This window comes from Medicago truncatula, chromosome 2 (assembly GCF_003473485.1).
Source record: "Medicago truncatula cultivar Jemalong A17 chromosome 2, MtrunA17r5.0-ANR, whole genome shotgun sequence".
In the NCBI taxonomy this organism is placed as follows: Eukaryota; Viridiplantae; Streptophyta; class Magnoliopsida; order Fabales; family Fabaceae; genus Medicago; species Medicago truncatula.
Genome location: NC_053043.1, coordinates 23,201,117 through 23,209,439, shown reverse-complemented (window position 1 = coordinate 23,209,439; position 8,323 = coordinate 23,201,117).

Sequence of the window (8,323 nt, the reverse complement as noted above, 5' to 3'; positions counted from 1 at the left end):
CACATCATCATCAATAATCATCATTCACAATTCCACTACTTTCATTAGTTTATCAATTCACATCATTAATCATAACATGACACAACAATCCATCAAATACAAACATCACCATCAATCACGTACAACCACAAGTACATCAAGTAATTTGCACAACTAGGACTCATGCCACAACATGATATGATCCTAGACACAACTCTATATGCATGCGGTACCGATCTCACCAATATTTAGGCCGTCGCCCATGATGCCGACAGAACATCATAATCATCACTAATATCATCACCATTTGGATATATAAAAATATTTGTCTCCATCAGTCATGTATGCATGAACATATGACTCAACAACAATTCATATGTTCACACAAACAACTCACCACATTGGATATAAAATCCGTCACCATCAGTCATGTATGCATAAACATATATCTCAACACAATACATATGTTCATACAAACAATTCACCATATTCTCACCAATTATTACTTGCATTTATGCAATCACACCAACAATTCATCACCACTTGCATAATCAATACCATATTACAATAAACAATATATATTGACTCACCAATATCATCACCAATATTCATTTGCATTTATGCAATCACACCGATAATTCATCACCACTTGCATAATCAATACCATATCACAATAAACAATGTATATGGACCCACCAATATCATTTCATCGACACAATAATTCTCATATACAGAGTAAGAGAACATACCACACCTCATGTTAATATCATATCCATAATATCACAATTCATCCATACATCTCCATTCTCAAATTAAAACCAATTAAAGTTCAAAAGAACCAATCTCATCCATTTTCAGAAATTCAGTAATCATTAAACAACATTAATCCCATTCCATTTCTTCAGAAAAATCACATTCTGGAAAAATCGACAATCTAGGTAATTTTCCAAATTAAGTCCCAATTTCACAAACCAAGTTTCACATACTCTAAAACCTTTAATTGAACTTATAATAAACATACTTTGAAGTTTGGAAACCATCCATAAGTTTGTAAAGTTTTATTAAAACCTCCTTAGAGTATTTTCATCATAACTCAAAAACTAAAAATCATTTTCAAGTCAAACCAAATCCATTGGAAAGCTAACACAATTATCTAAAACTTTCATGTTTACACCAAAGGCCAATTCAAAACAGAAATAGGTGAAAAAGATGCAAGAACGCGAAATAGGGGATGCTGGAACAGGCAATTTCGCCTGGCGGAAGGTTTTGCTCGCCATGGCGAGTGAAGGCAGTGGCTGCTCGCCACTAGCTCGCCTGGCAGAATTGCGCAATTCAGAAAAATTCAGTTTTACGGGAAAAATCCATTTTCACCCAAAAATCCCAAATTTTGACTTCCCATTACCCAAATTCGATTCCAAAGTGTATCCAAACGTTTCTCAACATGAAAAGACACTCAATTACATATAACTACTTGAATCAAACATCATTTTAAAAAAAATCACCATTTGACCCATTTTTGTAAAACAACCAACAACATCTTATTTCTCATCAATTATGATATATAAACACCCAAGCCATAAATCTCTAACTTTGTGAAATGAAAAGGAATGAATGAATTTCTGTCCAAGTTTTAGGCTTAGATATGTTCCATCTCAATTGGGCTCAATTCTAGACCCTAGTGGGCTTAACCCATTCTAACATAATTCTAAAAAGTTTCTATACACTCAACGGTAAATTACTAACAACGGTAAAATATAACCAACGGACACTAAACGGTAAAAATTAATCACTACACTAGTAACTTAGTAAAATAATGGTTCTCACTAAACACTAAAATAATTCTCACCAAAATTACTATTTTACCCTTTCCCTAAATGACCAAAATACCCTTCGAATACGGTAATCCATGAAAATGCATCCAATGATGATTAATCACACACAAACACATAAAACACATAATAAAAATAATTAAAATAAATCTAGCTAAAAATCGGGCTGTTACACTTATTATCTTGCTCACATGATCAGAAACTACATATCTTTTCTTCAGTATTTGGCATCCAGAAACTAGAGTCTGAAATCTTGAGTACATTTGTTCAATATTTTCATCATCTTTCATTTTGAAAAACTCATATTGATGAACAAGCATAAGAGCTTTTGCTTCTCTGACTTTCTGACTACCTTCATAGTTTGCACGGAGAGAAGCAAACATTGCCTTAGCAGTAGATTTTTCACTTTTCTTCATATACTCTATAGCTTTGACAAGCGCTCCTCTGATTGTGTGATGTTTCTTGTAGAGTTTCTTATGAGTAGGAGTATGTTTCCTTTTATCAACAACAACTCCTTCTTCATCAACGACCAACTCACCAATACCATCTTCTAGTATGTCCCATAGTTCTTCATCTAAACCCATGACATGACTATAGACGTTGGTCTTCCACCAGGAAAATTCTTCAGGATCTCTATTGAACTTTAGAACTTTTCTAGAGTTAGATTTCTTGTTGTTACCATAATCATATGGAATAGAAATACTATTACTGGATTCAGGTTCCACACCAGACATGCTTTTCTCAGATCCTTTTCTGTTACACTGTTAAGTGTTTCGATAACAGACCAAGGCTCTAGATACCAATTGAAGGTGAGAAAAACACAAGAAGGGGGGGTTCAATTGTGTTAGCTTTTTCTTCATTTTCTCCAAAGCTGAAAACACTTATCAGAAGCAAATAGAGTTATGCTTCTGAAGTGATTTCCAGAACTAAATAGCTGCGGATAAAACAGACAGACAGAGAGAGAGAGAGAGAAGTAAGACACAAAGCAATTATATAGGTTCCTTCCACAAATCGGAAGTAGTCATGTCCCCCTTGCACTTCCAAGGAGAGTTCACTAAAATGTAATATCTAATTACAACTGCTCACTGCTAAAACTAGCAAGAGACTTCAAATGCTCAAGCCCAACTGCAAGAGACTTCCTATGCTCCTGAACACAATCAAGAGACATCTAATGCTCAAGCACAACTGCAAGAGACTTCTAAATTCAAACAGAATGTCAAAGAAAATTGTTTGAGGTCGAACACTTGATATACAATCAGTGGTGTTCACAATACAAATCAGATACAGACTCTTAAGACTCTATAATTTCTTATATATAAACTTTGATAAGAAATTCTAAGTGAATTTTTGATGCAGAACAATTTCAATAGAGTTTTGGCGCTTTCAAATTGTTGTTGAGTCTTGCTATTCTCTAAGTCTTCAGTCCTTTATGTAGAGGTGTGAAAGAGACGTTGTGATTTGCCAGCATATCAAAATAGAGTCGTTTGAAGCTTTGCTCAATCACCAATGATCTTTTGCCTGATATGGTTATTGTCCTATGAAGAATCAATTTCAAATCCATTCCTAGTATGTAGGAACATTGTTGCAGGCAGAGCTGTTATCCTTGTCTTGTAGCAGAGACACAAACTGAGTAGTGGAGATAGTGGTTGTACATGTAACACCCCGTTTTCCCAACTTGAAATTTTTTACATAATAATCAGAGCAATCAACTCAACAGGATGTCACACTACTTTAAAAGATAAATATAGTAGAATTACTATTTATTCAAAACATCTCATGTCAACAATTCAAAATACATTGCAGCAGAAAACAATCATTATTCAACGTAATGGCACAACGGCCTCAACATAAACAACTTATTAAAATCCCATTCTAGGTGGTTCATCAACATAAAATCATAGAAATACGTAACAAATGGAAAACAAGCAAGATCCCCATCCCGTTACGTATCAGAGTGACCCTAAGACGACGCGTGAGAGAGTCAACTCACTTCAACAGCTATTCCTGGTTATCTGCACGTTACCCACGTAGAGGCAGCATTCAAACAGAAGGGGTGAGATTTCAGATTCAATAATAATAAGCATATAATTCATCAACATAATTTAACAACATAAACAAAAATTAATAATATTAATACTTCACATAGTTCTTCATTAACAACTTGTTGGTAATTGACAACTTAACAACGACGACAATGCGACAACAACGACAACAACTCGACAATGCAACAACAACGACATCATCTTGAAAATGCAACAACAACGACTTAATCATGCATGTGGTACCAATCAGGGCATCAAGCCCCCAACTTGTAAAGTATAATAGGCTCACAGGGCATCAAGCCCCCAACTTATAGAGCATAAGCTCTCAAGGCATCAAGTCCCCAACGTATAGAGCATAAAACCCTCAACTTAATATGGATGATTATACATCCAACATCGCATCAATCTCTCAACTTTAATGAGTATGCATGGACTCAGCTTCGACAACTTAGACCACTTCGACAACTTAGACAGCTTCGACAACTTAGACAACTTCCACAACTTAGATCAACAACTTGACGACTTTGACAATAACTTGCAACTTAACGATATTAACAATCAACAACAGCAATGACAGCAATAATAACAACTTGCAACATAACAACATTTACAACAACAACTTGAATAATATGAACAACAATATTTCTATATCATACAATATTCACATAATATATGCATCTCAAATTATCTAGCAACAATATTCATATTAATTCAGACTCACTGAAAGACAATACAATTATAAACAACTTTCATTCCTACCCCAAAGACCAACTTAGAACGCCACGTGCGAAAAAGATCGCAAGAACGCTAAATAAGGCTGACTGCCACTAAGTAACTCGCAAGGCGAGCTACTCTACTCGCTATGGCGAGTTCAACAAAAGGGGTATTCACTTTGGAGAACAAGGTACTCGCTGTGGCGAGCTAAAACTGATGGCTCTCCGGAGTTTTGACATTTTTCACTCAAAAATCCCATTTTTAACTTCCTTATGCCCAATTTTGATCCAAAAACTTGCCTAATCATTTCTAAACATGTTAAGGCACTCAAAACCATATAAAAATTGACCCCAAACATTAATTCACAAAATCATAATTTTCTCACTGGTCAACTGGCTATGGCGAGCGATTCACTCGCTATGGCGAGCGATAACTGGTTTACTCGCGAGGCGAACAAGGATTACTCGCGAGGCGAGCGATGACGATCTGCTCTACGGGCAGAATACAGGTTTCAGCAAAAACTCCCAAATTTCATATCTCTAACCCTAAAACTGATTCTAATCATTGTACTATGAATAATCTAAGGTCTGAACACTATTTCTACATCAATTCAACATATTTCTACTACTAAATCAACAAAATTACAACTTCTAAGCCTAATTCCCAAATTCCTAAACTACAACCTACAACCTGTTAAATTCAATTTTCAGAATCATGCACTTAGAATTAGTGAAAGTTAGTCACACTCTTACCTTAGATTGATTGATCGCAAGACTCTACCGTTTTCTCTCTTCTGACTCTTTTCTTCTCTTGGTTTCTCCCAAAAACTGCTTTCACGTATTCTTATTTTTTTTTCTAAATCCTGACTCTTCCTTATTTATAACCTTAACCTACTTTATCTTATTTCCACTTAATCCACTAAACTTTTCTAATTTCCAAAACAGCCCCTCAACTTAATTTATTCTATTTTAAAATAATATTCTATTAAATAAGATAAAGCCACATAACAACATAACAACTTACCACATAAACAATTAAGCCATATAATCAGACTATAAATTCAACAAAATAATTAAATAAATAGATAAGGCGTTACAGTACACTTCTTACAATTGTACTATGTCAAAGCTCTTCAAAGAACAAGCATCCAGTTCCTTCAAATCCTTCCAAAATATTTGTTGCTTCACTTTTCCAGTCTTCTGCAATGCTTAGACGAGATTAAATCCATTGAACAACTTTTGACGCTTTAAGTCTTGCATCTCCTGATGAGCTTTAACTTCTGGTGATCTTCCTTCTGATGAGATGCTTTTGATGAACTTGCTTCTGATGACGTCATCACTTCAGGAGCATTTTTGTCTTCAGGAGCACTTCTCTTCAGACGCCTTAAACTTCCTTTTTGTTGATTCCTTTGCTCTCTTTTGTTCTTCTAGAACCTAATAATGATTCAAAAATTTTGTCTATGGTCCTGTACACTTGAATAAATATTAGCATATCCAATTGAAATTTTTTAATACCTTGTTATCACCACAACTCTCAAAGGGTAATGTTAAACACATTTTGTTCCAACACACCCTAGACTCCAAGGAACAGTACCAACCTTTTTAGTAGGAGCTGTAGGTTGAATAATGCATCAGCTGAGACATCAAGAAGTTCATTAACAGGTTGCAAAATAGTTTGCTGCAGCTGCTGCTGTTGTTTCTCCTCACAATCAGCTGTACCATCCTTAGAAACATCGGGTTTTGAAACAGAAGCTGCTGGTTTTTTATGCTTAAAGTTTCCCACAGTCTTCTTTCCATCATGCTTACACCATTCATCACGCAAATCGTCAACCAACTCGTGCAACTCCCATTCCCCTTGAATCTCTTCTAAATCATCTTCATCAACATTATGTACTGCTGCTGGCCGAGTCTCAGCCTCTTCATCTGATAAAAAAGCGTCCTCCCCTAAGCTACAACCCCACTCCTCAACCATTTTAATGGAGAATTTTCAACCGTCAATAGAAAAATCCCGAGATGTATTCACTATTTCAATATTAGGCGTCGAAATAAGAATACGGGCAAAATCTAACTGTGCCTTATCAACCGTGCCATCATCTGCATGAATAAACCTTCACGTACCAGACACACATAATCTCAAGAAATAAACATTCCATGCATGAATGGGCACCCCATAAATGTGAACCCATGACCACGCTCATACCGCACTTCTGATGGCGACCACTTTTGTAAATTTGCAAACAACAATTCAAAAAAATGCAAGGCATTATTAAAAACTTCCCAAATATCTCCTCCATCAGAACAGTGAAGAAAGACTTTATCCCCTCCCATTGGAGTCACGACAACATGAGGGAATCCAGCATCATCCACCCTTTGTTGCATAGCCACTGCTGAGTTTCCCGCTATAACCGTAGCTACCATACCGGTGCTAGCCCAAGTGCGATCAGCTTTATTAGTTATATAAATTGGTACATATGGAACATTAGCAATGGGATGTTGTTGTTGTTTCACAGTGGTACTTTGTTGTTTCATGTGTTGCTGCTGTTTCATAGTATGACTTTGTTGTTTCACATTGTTGTTATCAAACCGAAACACCGTCGCCTTTTCCCCACAAACACCGCCTGCCATACCTTCCTCCCCAACCTTCAAACCGACCTTAACCACTTGCCCCTTCACTGTGTTCTCCCCTCCCTCAACCACTCTCACCGCCTCCTCCACCCTCTTAATTTTTTTCCTTCCTTCTTTCCCCACCACCAGTACCTCTACCTTCCCAACCGTCACTTTGACAACTCCCTCACCTTTCTCCCCCGATGCCGAATTTCCCCACCTCACATTTTTAACTCCCTTTCGTCTATTCCTCACCACCGGTAAACCCTTCACCTCTAAAGCCTTTGTTACACCAGTCACCAGCGCCACAACCTCATCATTGTGCGCGAACATATTAAACTTAGCTTCGCTAGCCCAAACTCTACAATTATCTATCCATACATTGTTTAAAGCCAAAACCAATTTATCAATATTCTTAACATTGACATAACGAACAAAACCAAATTCTTGTCCTCTAGCATTCCTATGACGAGCCATATAAACATCCGACAAAATACCACATACCTCAAATGCTTGTCTCAATCGAACCAACGGAATATTTTCGGGGAAATTTGTGACATACAGTGCCGCCTTCCTCGAAGAATTCCGAGCTTTCACAATTGTACTATGCCATTCTGCTGATGACAAATGTCCTCCATGAACATTGGAAACGCACCTATCACGTCTGCCATCACCAGCATTCCATTCTCACGATGATTCAAAAGAAACCGTACGTGGACCCTTCTGCCAATCCTTCCCAACAACCCTAGCTGAGCCTCCATACCATTCTGAACCCCTTGACCTGTCTTGTCCTCTATGATCTGGTTCCGTCGCTTTCCTCTTCCTCGACCGCACCACAGACCAATCTCCCCTATCCCCCCCCCTAATTTCTGCCACCCTAGCTGGACCCTGCTCCCCCTCCGTGTACCTCTCTGCCGATGAAAAGCTCCGGCGCGGTTGCCCTAAGGGAACCCTAGGACGCCCGCCACTCACTTTCTCTCTAGCTCTCATTTTAAAAATAAAAAAATAAAAAAATAGAATTTCCCAATCAATCACGTTATTGTGTTTTGTTAACTCAATTTATATTTCATGTAATGAATGATTAAATTTAGGGGGAGATTTTTGACAAAACAATAGGTATGAAAATTAATCATAATCCTCAAATAAAAATCTTTCA